Consider the following 21,492-nt stretch of genomic DNA (forward strand, 5'->3'; position numbering starts at 1 on the left):
GGAAACACTACTCAGGCCTAAAAGGGCCAGTTTGTGAAGCCAGAATTGCCATTACTGCTGTTTTTGTGCAGTTTGGCATAGCAAAATCTGCTCAGCCGTGTCCGACTCTTTGTGACCCCATGGACTATATAGTCCATGGAATTCTCCAGGCCAGAATACTGGAGTGGGTATCCTTTCCCTTCTCCAGGGGATCGTCCCAACCCAGGGATCAAACCCAGGTTTCCCACACTGCAGGCGAATTCTTTACCAGCTGAGCCACAAGGCTAGCCCAAGAATACTGGAATGGGTAGGCTATCCCTTCTCCAGCAGATGTCCCAACCTAGGAATCAAACCAGGGTCTTTTGCATTGCAGGCGGATTCTTTACCAACTGAGCTGGGGGAAGCCCAGTTTGGCATCAGTCAAGGACATATTTGGGGCTATGCTGAGAAAGGAAACCTTGCCCAGTGGACTAGAATTGGAGCTTAAGTGGGTAAGGGGAGAAAGTTCATAGCAACCAATTATAGTCCGACTTGTTTATTTCCTACCAGTGTCTTTTATAGAAGACTCTTTCACCCACTGTTTTCACATCTCAGTATGTCCTTTCTCATGATCCTTAAGGTTATTCTATCCTTTAAAATGTAAGATTATTCTATATTTTAAAGCTAGAAAGTTTTTCTCTTAAAAATAAATAGATAAAATTCATATAAGTTTCTCTGCAGATTACAGATCAGTCTTTAGAATATCTGCTTCTCTTGCTACATCCTGTAAAATATTTTTATTGCTAATTTATATCTACCTATAAAGAGACACACTTTATCTTAAGATCTAAATTAATCATTATTTTGCATAACAGGTAGAGAATGGAGTTTTACTATGACACTAGTAGGACTAGAGTTCTAGCCCCTTTCTGTGTAAGTCATGAATATATTTTAGGACTATTTTGCAGTGAGAATATAAGTAACAGTATTCTCACCAAGTAATACAATAGATACAGTGTTCTGAAAAGTCATGCTCTGTGCATTTAACTCAACTTGGCAGAAATCCCCATTCCTTCTATGGAGGATACTAATACTATGTATAGAAATTTACACAGAAAATATGCTTACAGACTTCTTGAGCTAGAGTTTAAAATATGCAACTTAAATTGGATCAATTTTATGTAAATATTCTGTGGGAATTAAAAGAACTTAGAATGGAACTTTGATAAACTCTTACACATGCATCCCATACGCATATGAATATATGAATGTGTGTGTTTGTTTACTTGTTTATTTTTCTTCTAAATCGTTCACCTTGGACAACCAGTTGAAATGAAATCAGCCTGATTCCGAAAGAAATGCAGCTTTCATTAAACAGAGGTACTACATGAAGGTAGGTCTCTGAAAAACCTAAGTATTAAAATCTCCAGAAATTATTGGCAAATTCTAAGCTATAATGTACTTCAAATTAAATGACTTTATCACAATTTTGTTTGTTTTGAGCAAACTGTACTGAACTAGTTGAAGATACATGCACACATACACACACATGCAGATCATTGGTGTATACCTAAATAAATTTTCCAAAACAAATACATCTTTGCAAACAGGACTTATATACACAGACAAAATATTATCATATCCCAGAAATTCCCCATATATTCCCTTTTAGTCACTAGTCTGTCCCCAAAGGAAGTCACTATTGAACTTCTAACACCACAGAAGTGAAAGTGGTAGTCACTCAGTCGTGTCCGACTCTTCGTGACCCCATGGACTGTAGCCCAGAGGCTCCTCTGTCTATGCGATTTTCCAGGCAAGAATACTGGAGTGGGTTGCCACCTCCTTCTCCAGAGGATCTTCCCATCCCAGGGATCGAACCTGTAACACCATAGATAAAGTTTATTCATCTTTGAACCTTATGTAAGTGGAATCATATGGCATGTACAAATTTGTGCCTTTTTTCCTTGACTCAAAACTCTGTAAAAGTTTTCCATGTTGATTTATGTATTTATATTTTACTCATTCACATTGCTGTTTAATATAAAATAATGATTTTAAGGCATCAACTATCCATGACTATATACATTGTGTTAATGATATCGTATTTAGGAAAATACTACTTTGAGCGTCAGTGGCTTAAGCTGGCAGTATAACAGGGTGTAAAATTTGGGATCACAGGAGCTGGAGGAAAGGCAGTAGCAGAGGCTCTTATTAACTCTTCCCCTCCGTAAAAAGAAGGCTGACTTTACTCCTCAGTTCCTATAGCAAACCCCTATTATCAGGCTATGGTAATTTACCTTATTCCTAATTTAGCAGACCCTGATGGTTGGCTTATCCAAGAGCCATTAAAACTATTGTCCTTTCTTCTCTTTTCTCAATAGGGGATGAAAGAGCCCGATATATATTTTCCCCCAATCTCTAATACTACTTAGGAATGACCATGTGATACAGTCCTGCCAATGAAGTAAATTTAAGAGGGAGTTTTGGGGGGTGATTTCTAGGAAAACTTTAATTTTTTTGTTAAAGAGCTAAATGTGGAGAGGTAACAATCCAGAATAGCCAATATCCAAGTCAATATCGAAAGAGAAGAACAAAGTTGGAAGACTGACAGTATCCAACTTTAAGATTTACTAAAGAACTTTTTAATGGCAGAGTAATATTCCATTGTGTATTTGTACCATAGCTAAAAAAACTATGGTTGGTGAACAAAATAGACAAATAGACTGATATAACACAACACAGAATACAGAAATAGATCTCTATAGTCAACCGATCTTTGACAAAGGAAGGGAAATACAATGGGGCAAATATAGTCTGTTCAATGAAAGGCAGTGGATTTCTACATGCAAAGAAATAACCCCAGACACAGACCTTATATATGTTACGAGTTAACTCAAAATGGATCACAGATCTAAATGTGAGACACAAAACCATAAAAATCCTAGAAGATGACATAGGAAAAAACCTAAGTGACCTTGGGTATGGTGATGCCTGTTTACAACACCAAATTCTATTGAAAGAACTAATTCACAACCTGGACTTCATAAAATTAAAAACTTCTTCTCTGCAAAAAAAAAAAAAAAAAAAAAAAAAACGGTGGCATGAGGATGAGAAGACAAGTTATAGACTAAAAGAAAATATTTGTAAAAGACACTTCTAATGAAGAACTGAACTTATATTTTACAAATGACAATAGAGAAACAAATGATCTGATTAAAAAGTGGGACAAAGACCTTAAGAGACCTTACCCCAGAAGACACATGCATATCTCATATTATTGTGCTTCACTTTCTTGCAGTTTGCAGATGCTGTTTTTTTTTTTTTTTTTTTACAAACTGAAAGGTTATAGCAAACCTATGTCAAGCAAGTCTACTGATGCTATTTTTCCAACAGCCTTTCCTCACTTCATTTCTCTAGGTCACATTTTGATAATTCTCAGAATATTTCAAACTTTATTATTATTATCATATTTGTTATGATGACTTGTGGTCAGTAATCTTTGATGTCACTACCATGACTTGCTAAAGACTCAGATAATGGTTAGCACTTTTTAGAAATAAAAAAAAAGAAAACCTAGTTACTTAATCATGTCCGACTCTTTGCACACCATGAACTGTAGCCTGCCAGGTTCCTCTGTCCATGGGATTTTCCAGGTAAGAATACTGGATTGGGTTGCCATTCCCTTCTCAGGGGATTTTCCCGACCTAGAGATTAAACCCAGGTTTAATATGTGCTACGAGCAGATTCTTTACCATCTGAGTTACCAGGGAAGACCTTTTAGAAATAAAGCATTTTTTAATTGAAATATATGTTTTTCAAAGATATAATGTTATTGAGCACAATAGACTGCATCATAGTGTAAAAATAACTTTTCTGTGCACTGGAAAATCAAAAATTCATGTGACTTGCTTTGTTTCCATATTCACTTTACTGTGGTGGTCTGGTGGTCTGAACCTGCAATATCTCTGAGATGTGCCTTATACAGTGGCAAATAAGCAAATTAAAACTTCAATATTACTACACATCTATTAGAATAACCAAAATCTTGAACACTAAAAACCAATGCTGACAAGGATGTGAAGCAACAAGAACTCTTATCTATTGCTGGTGGGAATGCAAAATGGTATAGCCACTTTGGAAGATAGCTGGATAGTTTCTTAGGAAACTAAATGTAGAGCCATTCTTTGCTATCTGACTGAGAATTGACTCCAGGACTCCCCTCACCCAAATATACCAAAATCCGTGGATCCTTATGTCCCTCATATAAATGCATAGCATTTATATATAACCTATGAGCATCCTCCCATATACCTTCAATCATATCTAGACTACTTATAATATTTAATACAATGTAAATACTATATAAATAGTTGTCAATACAGTGTAGCTTCTATGTGAATACTTGCCAGTGCAGGGCAAAGTCAAATTTTGCTTTCTGGAATTGCTTTTCTGGAATTTATTTTTTCAAATATTTTCGATCCATAGTTGGTTGAATCCACAGATGTGGAATCTGTGAATATGAAGGATTGGCTGTATTCACAGGTTTCACCTGTGTTTTACAGATCATATTACCACATGACACAACAAACTCAGCCCTTGTATTTACCCGAAGGAGCTGAAAATGTCCATCCAGACTAACACCTGCACACAGATGTCTATAACAGCTTTTTGCATGACTGCCAAAATTTAGAAGCAACCAAGATGTCCTTCAGAAGGTGAATGATTAAATAAACTGTGGTCCATCCAGACAATGAAATGCAGGCATATTTCAGAGATATGACAGATTTGATCTCAGACTATCACAATAATAAAGTAAGTACTGCGGCAGAGTCACAAACCATAACACACGAGTTATATTTATACTCTACTGTCTATTAAGTGTCCAATAGCATTATGTGAAAAGGCTACACACTGTGCGATTCCAGCTATTCTGGAAAAGGCAATGTGCTTGGTACTATGTACTATTGTACTATGGAGATAGTACAAAGATGGGTAGTAAGTAGGGCTGGAGTGGGGAAAAGGATGAATGGGTAGAGCAGAGCGGGTTTTTAGGGCCGTGAAAATACTTCGTATGAGATCCCAACAGCTAGTATATGTCATTACACATTTGTTAAAACCCATAGAACTCATAGATTGTAGAACACCAAGAGTGTTCTACACCAAGAGTATCACACCAAGAGTGAAGCCTAAGGTAAATTATAAACTTTGGGCAATTATGATATAACATGATTCATCAATTAGAACTGAAGTGATTTAGCACATGCATGTGTGGGGTAAGGTATGTATGGAAAATCTCTGTACCATCTACTTGATTTTGTTGTAAACTTAAAACTTCTCTAAAAAATAATTAAATGAAACAAGAAAAAAAGAGATAAAAGAAGAGAGGGGATCATTGACTTCTTGAAAGACAACATCTTTATTAAAAATTTAAAACTCCATATTCATCCAAAAGATGAGCCATGCCTAGTTATGAAATAACTGAAATACTTTCAGATGTTTTGCTTTTTAAAAACAATCTATGAATTTCTTGCTATGGTTGCACAACTTGAGCAAACATTCAAATATTTTAGTTTACCGCTTCTTGGCTTTTTGGCTAAGATCAAGTGTAGTATCTGTTCTTATCAGTTTAATATCTGATAAACTCTGGGAATTGGTGATGGACAGGGAGGCCTGGCGTGCTGCAGTCCATGGGGTCACAAAGAGTCAGTCACGACTGAGTGAATGAACTGAATTGAGCTGAACTGAATGTCCTCTATTGAGAACAACATATTAAGTGGATTTTTGGAGCAGGAAGTTGGAATAGAGGCTTGCTCAGACAAATACTTTACTGTGTAGACTCTCCTTGGTCCACTGGAGAATTCTGGTGGTAGACTGCTAGCTAAAAGTGAAAGTGATAGTTGCTCAATCATGCCCAACTCTTTATGACCCCGTGGACTGTAGTCCGCCAGGCTCCTCTGTCCATGGAATTCTCCAGGCAAGAATAGTGGAGTGGGTTGCCATGCCCTTCTTCAGGAAATCTTCCCAACCCAGGGATCGAACCCAGGGCTCCTGCATTGCAGGCAGATTCTTTACCGTCTGAGTCACGTGGGAAGAGCCTTAGCTAGCTAGTGAAGTGAAAGTTGCTCAGTTATTTCCAACTCTTTGTGACCCCATGGACTATATAGTCCATGGAATTCTCTAGGCCAGAATACTGGGGTTGGTAACCTTTCCCTTCTCCAAGGGATCTTCCCAACCCAGGGATTGAATCCAGGTCTACCACATTGCAGGCGGCTCTTTACCAGCTAAGCCACAAGGGAAGCTAGCTGAGCACCTAGCTAAAATCCCCAGAGGTCAATGGACTTCAAACATGATTATTATCCCATCAGTAACAGAAAATAGCTTTTTACATCTTCCTTTAAACAGGTAGACTACTATAATCATAGTTCTGAAATGCTTTATTGTCTCATTAAATTAACAGTTTCCCACAGACTTTTGGTCTCTGGTTTTGGGGTTGAGATGGTAGGGAAAGAGCATTTAAAAGTCCTTTGCTCCTCTTGTTGAAAACTGAAACTTTTACTTGTACCTATTTATTTTTATTTTTAGCAAGCAACCCTTTATTTCTCCCTTGTTGGCTTTCTATGGCAACATCTAAGTAAGAATAAATTGGAGTTAACCTGTTTTCTTTTAATCAAAAGTAAATCTGATATCTTAAAATATAGATGGATACACCCCAATGAGTATTTCATGAGTATTTGGAATCTTTCCTATCAAAAGACATCTTATTAACAGTCTATTTTTCTTATGTTTGTGATGAGACAGTATGCTGTATTGAGTTGACTTAAACAATGTAGTCAGAAAAGCTGTCCTCAAATCTTACTGTTAGTAATATTTTAATAGAGAACTTGAAGAATCATTTTAAAAAATGTATGTTAATAATCCTGCTTTGCTTCCTTGGAGAAACACTATTTTTTATAAAACTGAGAGCCCCATTAATGAATTTTTTTCATTCCTATTACATTTTATAGCAGGAAAATCAGAGAGTTTGGGGTTTTAAATAACAACTGTGTGGTGTTTGTGAAGTTGAAAATTTTTCTGCATGCTCAGATATCCTGTCTGATAAGTCTAGACAATTTTAATGAAACTCGTTCACTTAAACTACAGATCACATTGTGACGTGAAAATGATGGCAAATATTTCCCAGAAAAGCCAAAAATGAGTATTTATGAATATTTGTTCTTCTTGTAAACCACTAATTGCCAGCAGAAGGAAGGCATCAAGAGCCCTGATATAACCATTTTATGTAGATTTTGCATGGTATATTAAAACTTTAGAATTTGATAAATTTGGAAGATAGGAAAATAAAATCCCAGATGAAAACAAACACATGCAAAAATGCACATTTTCTAAATGATGAATAATAATATAGCTAAGACTCATGGACATCGAGGGTTATTTATCAGACTGTACTCAAGCATGGTGCAAGAAGAAAGTACTTATGCAGCACGTAAGCCAGCCTCTGACCAGCTCTGGCACCTAAACAGGAGGATTTTTGGAGCCACGAATGTCTTCTGCACAGATAGGGTTTTATTTAGTGCCAGGGGCATGTCTTTTTCTACTTACATTTCCTGGAAAATAAGTACATATTTTGTAACCAGCCTATGAATAATGAAATACCTTCTCATGAATGGCAGACTTCAGAGAGCTCAGGATTCCAACCCGGGTAAACAAGGATATATTTGTATGCCGGTCTAAGGTTTATATGTGTCTACGCTGCGTTCCACAAACCACCTCACAAAAAGGTTTCTGAAGCCTCTTCTGACTCCCTCTTCCCACATTTCATGAAGGAATGTGTGTATGGAAGAGGGATGGCTCTTTACAGAAGGATTCTAGTCAAGTGTTTCTGTCTCGAAGTCAACCACAGGCTACTTTAGAAAGTAGAGCAATTTGGAACATTCTTTTGGAAAATTGGTAGCATTCTACTGAAAGATGGAAGAGAATAAGTGCTCTTAGTTCTTTGGAGAGATTTTAGAGGCTTCTTACTAATGGACAGGGTCAAAGACTTCGATGATTCTGAACTAGGATGCGAAAGAAGATTACTATGTTCTGAAAAGGAAGGAAGTAGAGGTAGAAATGAGTTGTGTTTATGATGTGTGGTCTGACCTCCCGATGTCTATGCTCCTTGTTTTATTGAGCATCTAATTTTTTGATTCCTTCAGACATGTGCTTAGTGAAATGTTCAAACCACCCCCATACCAATTTTCCCTCCCATACAACACCTCTCCCCACACACATACATAACTCAGATGGATAAAAGTCCCTCAGGGTTCCTTTCTTGAAGACAGAAGGTACAGTTGGTCTGCAGATCGTCAGTGAGATGACTCTGGCATCTCTCAATTATAGACTCAATGGATTCCTTTGACTTCTCAGAGATTGGATGAGATGGAAACTATAGAGATAACTGTAACTAAAGAATCAAACTTTTAAATTTCAGTTTTTGCTTAAAGAATTATACAAAAATAATCATGATTCATGTGTTGCTTAACATCTAGAAATTTAGATAGATATTGGCAACATTTACTACCCACTTGATTTTTTATTTTTCAAGCAGATTTGGGCTTTATTTTTCTCTCAGGTAATTCACTTACAATTTGATATGTCAGCAGGTGGCTATGGTGCCCGATCAAGGCATTCTTATCTGAAACGAGTGTAAATCATGCAAATAAAAACCCTAACTCAAAGATAAGAGGATATTCCCTATTCAAATATACAACTGTTCAAAGAGCAAAGAGATTTTTCTCTCTAAGAAAGTATAATGTGGTGTCTTTGATGTGTAACTTGACTAGTATCAATGTTCATTACTATAAAATCATTTTTATTTATTCATTAATTTTGAAATGATACTAATCTCTATACTCTCCAAAATATTTTGAAAATAGTAGTGAATTGTAACTTGTGTTTGTACTAATAGTGGCACCACTATAGGTGTTAAACAGAAATAACAGCTGTGCTTTTTTCTGAAATGAGTCTTAAATTTTGCAAGTCTTTGTTATGCAAGAGTCTCAGAGATACATCCATTGCATAAAATATGACCACGCTGTAATTAAGTGATCATTGTGAAATATTCCATCAAAACATACAAAGAAGAAAGTAAAAATCATCCATAAGCCTAACACTAAGAAATACACTTATGATCTTTAAAAGAAATTCTTAATACATATAATTGCTGAAGTGTTTAAGCAGAATATTAACTTATATTTTTCTTATGATACAAAATTAAAGTCAGGTTAGAAGAAACACAACATCAGTTAAGTACCTCAGTTACTTAAATACTACTGCTCCGTAGCTATTGCTTACTTGGATCTATTTCTACCCCCATTACTACCGTCAGATTTGAAGAAAACACAACTCCTGCATGCCTTCTGTTATGTGATGGTGCTCCTAGATCCCTTCACTCTTCTAAATATCAAAGTCCTTGACTCTACTTCCAAAATACACCTCAAATGCTCTCGCATTCCTTCATTTTCCCTGCCACCGCCCTTGTCGAACTCTCCATCATCTTGTACTTAGTTTAATGTTAAAGTCTCCCCACTAGTCTCCTTGCTTCAACTTCTGCCCCTTTGGGACTTCCCAGGTGGGCCAGTGTTTAAGACTCCCTGCTTCCACTGCAGGGGTTGGCTGATTGATCTCTGGCTGGGGAACTAAGATCCTGTGTGCTGGTGGTATGACCAAAAAAATAAATAAAATAATATTGCCTCTCCATTCAACAGTCAAAAATGGCTGATAATAAATGACTGGGTTTGTTTGTTTAATCATTCATGAATTTGCACCTACTTTAAGGTTAGTAGTTTCCTAGGCACTGGGGGTAAATCAGTGAACAAAATGAAGTTCCTTTTTTCATGCCACAACTGATAGGTTCTTGAATTCCTATGCTTTCTTAGGCTCCATGTTCTTGCTCAGGGCACTCAGTCTGCCTGGAAGGACTTTTTCTGAGTCATATCCTTGCTTTGGTTACTTGCACCAGTGTTTCTTCAAGATTAACGAAAATGGTAACCTCTTTGAGGAATACTTCTGTGTCTCGCACCTTACCAGGCTATGTTAATGCAAATATTTGTGCTTTTTAACATTTTCTATGCATTCCTGTCTCTCAGCACTTGCACTGTATCATCATAGTTAATTACCTCTCTGTCTTCCTGCATTAGACTGTGAAATCTTCCTAAGAGGGGGACTCTGTGTTTCCACTCTTGTTTATTAGATCACAACATGACCCATGACCTAACTGCATTATTGAAAGGCTGTTGAGACAAAACATTTAGACAGTTTAATTTCAACATCACACAGATATGAGGCAGCAAAAAAAAAAAAAATCTAATGAAGAGTCTCAGGTTCAGAGGTCCATTCTGGGCTTTTTCTTTGATATTTTCTGGACAAGCTTTAGAATCTGGCTGATTGTGAATGCCTCTAATTAAGGTAGGGATCACATAAGCAGAAAACAAAGACAGTCGATGTGTATGCTCAATTGCTCAGTCATGTCTGACTCTGCAATCCTATGGACTGTAGCCCACACCAGGCTCTTCTGTCAATGGGATTTCCCAGGTGAGGATACTGCAGCAGGTTGCCATATCCTTCTGCAGGGTACCTTCCTGACCCAGTGATTGAACTTGTGTCTCGTGTCTCCTGCATTGGCAGGCAGGTTCTTTACCACTAGCAGAAGACAGCCAATATCAAACCCATTTTTACCCTTCCTGCTGGGTGATTCTCTGTAAATTGTGTAAGTGTGAGATACACTTTTCTCATTTACATCTCAATAATTAATATGGAGGTCATGAAATATCTAGTTGGTTTTCTTCCAGGCAAATGAAAATGTTCATGCTAATGGTGAGATATCCATGCAATGTGAGCTTTTATTTCAGTCACTGGTAATTTTCTGACTGTTCTTGAAGTCTGGATCTATCTTTTAGGTCTATTCATCTCCATCCTCTTATTTTTCCAGGCACAGGAATGTGGTAGGGTGTGTTAGACAGTGGTTTACAGTCAAACGTAATTGGTCAGATCTGTCAGAGAATATGTTTTTCTGAGATTCTGTCTGCGGAAAGAACATTGAATCCACATGTGTTGTTTTCTCTTGTTGCCACTGACATCCAGAAGTCAACAGCTGGTCTGTTTTTAGCTTTTTAAAAACTTTTCTTTCTTTTTGTTTTAATGTGGCTTTCCTATTTTTCTAAACTTACCCCAGATGCCAAGATTGCTTCAATTCTAGCCTTTTCTCCAGGGCTTTACTTTGTATGGACAATGGGGTCAGTGCATGATTGTTATCACTTTCCTCTGTAAAGTGAAGCTGATAATCCTTATGTTTTCTTAGGCTTATCTAAAGACGAATTGGCTGTTTAAAACTGTTTTAAAGTTGAATTTTATGCTTTTCTAATTGAAGGAGTATTTTTAAAAATAATTGAAAAAAATTCACTTTAAACACCAGAAAACATATTCTTCTTCTTGGCTCAGGATTCATTGGCTTGATTTTGCAAAGGCCAAAGACTCATTTTGTTAGTGTTGAATTTATTCACCTTCTTAATCTTGGCTCAGAATATGTAATCTTTGTGTGGGGACTGGAGATTGGAGTCTTAAGGATACACCTTCGTGTTTTAACAGGAAGGAAAAAAGACTCATATTAAAACTTGCCTTAGATTTAATAGTGATCACTCTCCAGAAGAACATAGCTCTATGTTTAGAGGGAAAAAAATGACTAGAGGCTCTCACCAGCCCAAGTTTCAATTCTAAAAGAACAAAAATACTCAATTTAACCTGAACCCATGTGAATTTCTTGAATCTCAGCCGAGCTTCTTTTACAACTGGAAAGTACTGGGACCACCCCGAAAAAACAGACGATGATTTTGCCTTAAAAAATCATTAAATAAATATTGATTTCTCAGGAGAAAAGCTCAAGCCACAGACATCCACACCCAATAATTAGCTAATCGACTCTAAATGTCAAAGATGAATAGAAAAAAATATTTAAAAAGAAACTACAACCTTTATTTGTGGTTTAGCAGGTATATGAAATACTATAACCAAATTTCTGTTGTCTAGAGTTGGATTGCCATATGCTTATTTGGTTTTAAATATTTAACAGATTTTTAAAGTTAAAACGTTTTAATATAAACTGCTGGTTAAATAATTTTCCTAATGTTCTTATTTCCTTTTTCCTGTGACTAACGATTGAGAAAGCATAGTTATTTTTGCTTGAAAATTATCTGAAACTACTTAACTTACTTCAAAAATGAGCATAAATATTGAGGACCGTTTGTACTTTTTACTTATTGCCTTCCATTCAGATCATTTACTATAAAGTATAAATGGGAATATAAGGTGGTCCTCAGAGTGTTTATACTTTAAGTCGATGTGTTATCTTTCCAAATGTTTTATTGTTAGTACATCTATTAATTATTCTCTGTACACACTTTCTAATTTGATACATATTCCAGGATTTTCTTCTAGGAAGCTGATCTGTATATGTAGTATTATGAAATTGATTATTGATATATAAATTCATTATCTTGGGCATATCATAAGAGTTGTGTATTGACTGATTGCTCCAATTCATAAATTTCACATTTGGGGAAGACAGAGTCATGGTAAAATATGGTCTGATAATTATGAGAGTTTTTCTCAGAAAATTAAAAGTAGAATGCTGTTCAAGATTGTTTAAAAACACACAATTTTCCTGAAGTCCTCTTTGCTCCCTAATTATGAAGGACCCTGAAGTGACTTCGAGGTTGGTTATCTACCTAAAAGATCAAGTGGCAAGGATTGTCACTACAGGTTCTTACATTATTTAACCTATAGGAAGTTTCCTTTTTAAGCAAACTCTACTCAGAATTTGGGCAGATACCAGACTACAGTTTTCCAAGCCATGTTCTTCCTTTAAAAATATAGCCATACAATTCTTATCCCTGTGCTTTCATGAAAGTGACAGGATTCCTATTGCAAACAATGAAAGATGTACAGAGTTATGATTTGAGGAAGATAAACAGACCCTCTTCGCTATTATGTCCTAACAAGGCTTCTGTTATACATTACTAATTACTCTGGAAGTAACTCCAGAATGTTTAATACTTTTTCAAGTGATTTTAAGAAATTTTCCTCACTTTCAGAGCTTATTGATTTTTTTCTTAAAGCTTTGAGTTTGGCATTAAAAATCAAAGCCTGTCGGTTGATGCTGAAGATAAATCATTGAAAATTACAGCATTTAAATTGGTGACACTGCTGGAGCAGAAAAAAACACAGTCCTGACCTACCCAGTGCTCTTGTATCCTCTTTGTTTTACCAGTACAGATTCTCACTAGCAAATCCGAATTAGCTACTCCAATTGCCTTTCCAGGATATGGTCTCCTACCTCTTAGCTGGTAAGAAATTTTTAAAATATTTCCTTTGTCTCAATCAGAGTATGAGTGATGAAATTTAAAAACAAACAAACAAACAAACAAAAAACACCTTAGATTTCTTTCTTGTCTGTCTGCACAAACCTCCTTTTCAACTTCATGATTGTTTCTGCTAACTGGATCTGGTTTACCAGGACAAAGGACTAAGCCACCCGCCCTCTTGATACACTTAGGTTTGAGTTAGAGGCTTGTCACAGCAGGAAGAGATCTTAAGACTGTTTAGTTCAACTCTCTCATTTATAAGATGATGAAACAGAACCAGAGATGTGAAGGGACCTGTTCAAGGTCATGCAGCCAGATAGTGGAAGGCTTGGTTTAGATTTTGGAGGTGGGGTGGGGCATTCTTCATTATACATTCATTGGGTTATGCACCTCCTCTTCTTTATAATTTTAATTGTTTATTATGTAGATGTTGTTGAAAAATGGTCATGTACCCCTTGCCTCTTCACTGAACGATATGAACGGAATTTGCTCTGGGTATCTGACAGGCTGATATCTTCGGTGGTGTTGGTTGCCTGTCATGTGTACCCCTTTCCTTCCTGAGTAAGGAAGGAACGGGGTAAGGGATTACCCATTACTCTTGATGTCCACAGAAGTCATAAGTGGCAGGTGCCTGCTATGACAGCTTTTGTAGCAGCCAGAATAAAGGATCATAACCTTAATATTGCCAGACAGTCTCAACCAATAAACCTACACTAGGGCAAGTGATGTGAAGATACAGGGACGAAGATTTGTCCTGGTGTAGGCAGCAGCGATGACAGTCCCTGGGTGAGCACTGGCAATGAGGCCAGCGGCAGGCAATGTCCAGGACTTACAAGGGTAACGTCTGGCGTCCTTCAGGTATGGCCATCATGCCCAACCTGATGTTTTCCGAGGAGCAATTTTAGCTGTGTTCCTGGTACTCAGGCTTTCTTGGTCCCTACTCCTTTCCTGTGCTTAATATTCTAGTTTTCCTGGAAATTTTGTGAATATCTAGTAACCTTTTTGAGAAATTCTTTTTGGATTTAGCTCATCCAGAGTCAGTTCTGCTTACTTCCAAAAGGAACTCTGATAGTTACATGGCTTGAATAGAGAAGTTTTGTTTTCTGGATCTTGGAATACCCAATAAACATGCTTGCTCCAGTATAGATTTCATTAGCAGAGAGATGAATCCAAAGCCAACTGCCAGTAAGTAAAGTGATGGCTGCCATTCTAGCCTCTCCAAAATATTCCATATATAATTAGCAAAATATTTCAAGTTAGGTATGTTTCTCTCTCTTTATTTCAGGGATAAGGTCAGTTATTCCTTCTGTAATTATGCCAAAGACTTTACTTTAAAAGCTGTATGCATCAAGCACAGATCTCAAAAATTTCACTACATTTATGTTTTATTCATAAAGGCCTTCCTCCCACTATTGTTCTTCCTAAGTGATAAGAGCACTGGACCAGAAGTCTGGAGAACATAGATCCTAGTTCTTATCCTTTTTCCAATTAATTTGTCACCTTTGTAAATGATGTCATCTTTCTGGGCATCAATTTCCCTGGTGTAAAATGTGGGAAAGGAAAACCTGAGGAAAGTGGGTTGTATCACTGCTTCTTATATTATTACTTCTTGCTTCACAGACTCTGACTTTATAAGAAAATGTTGGAACAGGGAAAAATCTGTCCTATTCCTTTCTCCCCATCTCCCCTAAGAAAGGATCGTTATCCATCCGTCAATAAAATACAAGGAACAATCTAAGCAGGAAAAAAAAAAAAAAACTTGTTTTTTTTTTTTTTTTTAATATAGAAGCTCATGAAATACAGCAACTCAGTTCCAATTTTCTAGAGCTTTGCACAATAATTAATCTTAATTATTGCCTAGAGTAAGCAAACATGCACAAGTCCAAGTTTTAAAAAGAATTCCATTCATTAAGATAAAGGAAACAGGCACAGGTAGAGTGATATTTTTTATGAAGCACTTGACTTGAAATTTTCTAACATCTGTAGAGAGTTAAAAAACAATCACTACAGTCATCTTAGTTACTCTGAAGCCAGCAATACATGAGTAATCCTTAGGCACTTTATAGATCCTACAAAATCATCAAATAGATCTTCAAAAGTGTTTGCAGGAAGAACCACACCTCTTTTTTTCTAGGCATGGAAAAAACCACGTAAAATAGACTCTCAGTGAAGCCAGCATTGCAAGTAACAGACAGAGTTTATTTTCAGAGACTGGGTTGCTATTAGGACATAGTTGGACACTTTTTAGTCTGATTTAAACATACAAGAAATACCTTTCTGATCATTTATAAAGTCTTGTCTCCACCGTACACAGAATATAAGATGTAAAGGTTCTAACAATAGGGACACAGTTAAATGCATTGACGGGTGCTTTCTCCTTTAACACAATTAATTTGGCCTAAGCAGTATCTAGTTAATGAGGCTTAAAGTGTCAGGAATGAATAGGTGTGCTCTCCCCTAACTTCAACATAAGGCACTGGCAGACACTGCTCTTTTCAGCTTATTTAAGCTTATTTGGATGCCTTTCCTATTTATTCAGTGTCCCTTTAGTGAGAATGGTCATGGATTTCGAGCTGTCTCCTCCCTAAAAGACTGGCTTCACTGTCAGGAGTTCCACCCCACCCCTCCACCCTTATTGGAAACTGACACTGTACTGCTAATGAAGAACTGCTGGCAAACAGCTGTTAATTAGGAAGTATAAACTTGGTAGTATTAGGTAAAAGCAGCTTAGTTCTGAATTACCCTTGAGCATTTTTAGGAGGCGTGAAGTACTTTTTGCTTCTAATTAAAACCAGAGGAAATACTGAATGAAGGCCAGCTTTAAATGTAAAGAAGGTGTGTATTTGGACAGGCTTTCTCTCTGCTATTTACTTCATTGAAGACCCGACTTCTCAAATTTCTTTAATAGGGACAAGCCACTTCATTCAAGCTTTCAAACTAAGAAGGAAGATGGCCAAATCCTTAGGAGGGGCAATACAGTGTTTCAAATTCATATTAAAGGACACATGGCTGACATGAGACTATTTTCTGAAGACTGACTAAGAAGAAAAAGGATAGGAAGAAAAAACCTTAAGATGCTAAGAAATCTTAGAAACTAGGCAGGAAGCATAATTCATCCACCAAGAAACATGGGACAAGCAGGTATTTCAGAGGAAGTTGTAAACTAGTGTGATGCTTACCCATTGGGCTTATTGAGAGGCTGCTAGGCAACTTCTGTATTAATGGAGGCTCCTTGGTCAGGTGTGGTTTGATGTCCAAAAAGTATATCAAACAAATGTTGGCAATAGGAATCGCAGTAGGACTTTTTTTTCTTGTCTCTCTTCATCTCTGGCATGTGAGCTCCTTGGGGTAAGGAGTATTACTGTTTTATTCACCACTAGATTGCCAATACCTGAATGATCTGGTATATATTAAGGACTTAATAAATATTTGATGTAAGAAGAAAGAAGGGAAGGAAGAGAGGGGGGAAAAAGGAGGAAGGAAGGAAGAGTGGAGGACCCCTGAGAGCAACTAGTGGCAGGAAATTTGGGGGCGTGTGGTTTTCAGTAGTCCAGTGAGTGTGTAGGTATCTTTAAGAAGTCTTGTCTGTGATGTGTGCAAACACCCAATACTCCCAGCTGAGTGTGGTTATAAGATAGCTGACACAACATCCTCTTAGCTGAATTTGTCCACTGTGTTCACTCACCCCAAGTTCCCTCTGGCTTCCAACTTGCCTGTTACTCCTTAGTTCCTCCCTCATGGAGCATCTAAACATGTGTGCATCACCCATCAAGCTGCCCTTGACTCAGATTTGATTGCTGGTCCTCAACTGAGGTCCTCCCTCTTTTTTTTTTTTTGGAATTCACCACAACATCTGCAGAAAACCTGTGACTATCCAGGTGTTTTAGATTGAGCAGCAACTTTTATTCTCAACTGTGACCCCAGCCTGGCCATTGCCTGATCTTGTCAAGTCCTGTGTTCACAATGTGGTCTAAATCTTAGGGTGAGATGGAGCCTTCAGAGAAGGGAACTAAAGTGTCAGCCTCTGTGGAGCTAGCAACAGCAGAGGCTGAAGAAAGGGGAAGAGAGAAGAAAGGAGTTCTATGTGATGAGGGAGCTCAGAAAAAGGGGATGGGAGTGAAAGAGCTTTACATACCTTAAAATCTGCCTCTGGATTTGTCCTGTCTCAAACGCTGACTGTACCAGCTCATAAAACACTTAGAGAGATGCACAACTGTGCAAACAGAGTGAATTGAAACCAGTTTTAGTAATTTCTCAATGAAGGGATTGCCCTGTAATTCTCTGTGAACCAATTTTGCAAGCCCAAAGGGAAAATGGTTTGTTCTAGACACGTGTATTAATGCTGGTCCCATCCTCAGCTGGTTGGAAGGGAGGATTCCATTGCCTTCAAGTCCCTGCCCAGTATGCACAACCATGTTCTCTGGCCTCATCCATAAAATACGGTCAAAATAGTGTCTGCCTCCCAAGTTGTTATTGGGATTAAATGAATCATGTCTAGAGCTTTTAGGAGGTTGTCTGGCACATAGTAAGTATCTATTAAGTGCTAGCAATGGTATTGACTGTGATGATATGAGATGACAGTGATGATGATTATAAGGATGTTAACACATCATTGGCTGTGATTAATTGGACAAGGCAATCAAGGCCCAAAGCTTAGCCCAAAGCAAACAATCCAGAAGTTGTACATTGCTTTATGATTTATGCAATTGGTTTTGAAAGAGGAGCTAGACCAATCCGAGACCTTCCTCAGACGACCAACCAATGGAGACTGACAAAGGTCAGGGGCTGGAGTAGCCACAGTGAGAAGATTACGATTGGGAGGAGAAACTAACTGAAATAGAGGTGGGGTGGGTGGGTGAAGAAGAGACATTGTAAGAAATCCTCTCAGAAGCAGGGATACTTTGCATGAGATTGGATGCAGCCAGTACCCAGTCAGCTGTTCTCATTACTTACTATTTCTTGAATGTCTCTTAGTTTCCAACCCTCACTCCTGGCTTTTAGCTTTAAACACATCTGGGTTTGAATGTCTGTCTTTATGAGTCCAAAGAATCATGACTGAACTTTAAAAATACTTTTTATAGTATAACTAATCATACTACAAAAAAAAAAAAATGAGTCAGATATTATCTGGCTATAGGACTTCCTTTCAATTGTGGCTTAACAGTTTTAGAGCATACCAATGATCACAAGGGGCTTCCCAGGTGGCACAATGGTAAAGAATCTGCCTGCCAATGCAGGAGACACAAGAGACACGGGTTCAATCTCCCGGTTGGGAAGATCCCCTGGAGGTGTAAATGGCAACCCACTCCAGTATTCTTGCCTGGAAAATACCATGGACAGAGGAACCTGGTGGGCTACAGTCTATGGGGTGGAAAGAGTTAGACATGATTGAGCATGCATGTGCACACACATACATACCCAGAATTACAAGCTGATAAAGATTCAGCTGTTTATGAAAATTAAATTTCTATGGCTGGGCTCTTCTATGTAAGTCTACCCTCATCCCCAAGTATAAGATATTGCTAGATATTAGTGATCTCACCAGTGACTGAGGCGGTAGAAGAAAGCGTCAGCTATACAAACTCTAATGCCTACAGGGATATTAATTCATAGACTGGATGCCATACAATACAGAGTAGTAGGCATGCTGCCAATCAAAGAGGCACACCCACCTGTGCCTTCCCAAGGGGAAGGAGGGCCCACCTGGGCCCCTCCCCAAGAAGGGACTTCATCCTCATATCAGTCTTTTCTTAATTGGTGGAAGTATGGTCTGAATACAAAAGCTAAAAATCCAAAACTTAAAAATTGCAGCCTTCTGTTTGTTGAACACTGGAAACTATTTAAAAAAAAAAAGACATGGGCCAAAGAAAATGTATCTGCAGACTAAACTTTATCTGAGGCTGTCAGTTTGCACCCTCTGATACAATATATAGGTTATGAAATACACTCTGGTAAAGAAACAGATGCATCAGAGTTTATCACATTTCCTAAGTCCCCAGCCAACTATGTGGTTATACTTTAGAAAGACAAGAGAGGGAAGACTTTGAGATATTTTATCAGAAGTAAATGAAAACTGTATATCAACACGTCAAAAATTAAAAAAAAAAAAAAAAAAAAAGAGCATAATTATGTCTGGGGAGTGTGTAATTTCCTCAGTTCTGTATCATCACAACAAAAATTTGAAACGACGGATCAGTGTTTCAGCCCTCGGAAGGACCAGTATTACAGCTCCGTGTTACAGCTCAATTTTATTTAGAAAGCAAAGGAAAATACATCCTGAGGCATGAGGGCATGCTGACCCAAAAGACGCTAACAAAAGAGAGAGATCCGCAGCCCTTTGGCTCCTCTTTCTATGTGTTTTTTCTCCTCCCCCTGGGCCTGCCATATGTAAATTGGGCTAGCCAGGAGTGCTATTTATTTTACCTGAGGTCCTCACTCCAGTCCTTGGACCTTCCTTTGTTCTATTTTCTCAGGCTTTCCCCTTCCTTGTCTTTAGCCACTGCCATTCTGGACTCCTTTTTCCTATTCTAACTACCTAACATTTCCCCCTCAAGAGATGGGAGGCCCAATTGGGAATAGGGGCAACGAGGTCTCTCTGGCTACTTCCTGCTGAACTGGGATGGCGAGGGGCATTGGGCCTCCCCCCTCTTGCTAGTCTCAGGCCTCAGAGTCCTTCTATCATTGTCCATCTAAGGGTGAGTGATATTTTCTGTGGTCGGCTGTAGTTTTATATATCCTTGTTGAACTGGCACTGCATGTTGTAGCTTGTTGACCTGGGCAGAGACAAAATGGGTTAGACAATTGATAATACACGGAGAAATCACAAGCAGCATCAATATGGTGATGACAGGGACTAGTCGGGGCATTAGCCAACTCCAAATTTCCATCACCAGGAGGATCCCCCAAAGAGAGATTGTGGCCACCCTGAGAACACTTCAGCTCATTCTTTGAGATCCTGTAGGGTCTGAATGTTTTTCTTGAGGACAGTGATACTTTCTTTAACTTAGCTGGAGGTATCTACCCGGAAACTACATGTCTCATTCAAGATGGCTCAAGTCCCTCCTTGTTCAGAAATCAGAAGATCTACTTCCTGTCTGTTTTGGAGTACAACCCCTGCCAAGCTGTGTTGACCCTTGAGAGCTGTCCTGAGAAACCTTATCCCCAGAAACTTTATTTTGGGGGTGTTCATTAGAATGGCACTTATTTGTGGTGGTGAATAGGTATCTGAGATCTCCCAGGGGCTCACAGGTGTATTGAGTGTCCTCTTCTGTTTTCTTCCACGGCTTGACTCATGAGTAGTGAATCCAGGAGTCATGTCCTGGTACCTCGACTGCTGTGAGGGTAGAAAGTATTACAGGGAAGGGGCCCCTCCATGTGGGCTGGAGTGGAGCCTTTGGTGACCCATCTTTCCAGACTTTAATTAGGACTTGAGTCCCTGGAGCATATAGTGGTGACTCATTAGAATCTTTTGGGTCCTATTTAATACCCCACAAGCATATATCCTATTGGAATTGCCCAATGGCCATGATATAAGACTGGAGGGTCTGAGCCTCTTGATCCAGGAAGAGGTCATTGACATTAACAAATGGTCTCCCATATAGCATCTCATAAGGACTAAGACCAACCTGTTCCTTAGGGGCAATATGGGTATGGAGGAGAGCTATTGGTAAAGCCACCTTTCATCCCAGGGAGGTCTCCTGGGTTATCTTTTTTATCACTGATTTTAAGAACTGGTTGGCCCTTTCTACTTTTCCTGAAGACTGGAGATAATCTGAACTCCCAGGTAAGTGACCTTTGTCTCGACCATCTGTGCCTTAGCACGGGAGACTTCATATCCCCTCTCTGCCAAAACTTGCATGTTGTTGAGCATTTTTCTCATCTAGAGAGCAGATTAGTAGTTTATCTATGTATTGTAATATTTCCCCATTAGGTCCCAGGTCCAGATCTAGGAGATCCCGGCTAAGAGCCAGTCCAAACAGGCGGGGGATATCTCTCAACCCCTGAGGTAATACTGTCCAAGTCATCTATTGGTGTTTTTCTCCTGGAGCCTCCCACTTGAAGGCAAAAAGATATTGGGATTCTTTAGCCAGTGGTATGAAAAGAAAAAAATGCATCTTTGAGATCCAAGACTATAAAC

At 38.3% G+C, this 21,492-nt stretch overlaps 1 pseudogene; it reads left to right on the forward strand.

The window, feature by feature from the left end:
* The first annotated feature begins 5,531 nt into the window (after nucleotides 1-5,531).
* Nucleotides 5,532-5,831, forward strand: LOC122445698 (annotated as a pseudogene).
* The last annotated feature ends 15,661 nt before the right edge of the window (nucleotides 5,832-21,492 follow it).

The sequence above is a fragment of the Cervus canadensis genome, chromosome 7, assembly GCF_019320065.1.
Source record: "Cervus canadensis isolate Bull #8, Minnesota chromosome 7, ASM1932006v1, whole genome shotgun sequence".
Taxonomy (NCBI): Eukaryota; Metazoa; Chordata; class Mammalia; order Artiodactyla; family Cervidae; genus Cervus; species Cervus canadensis.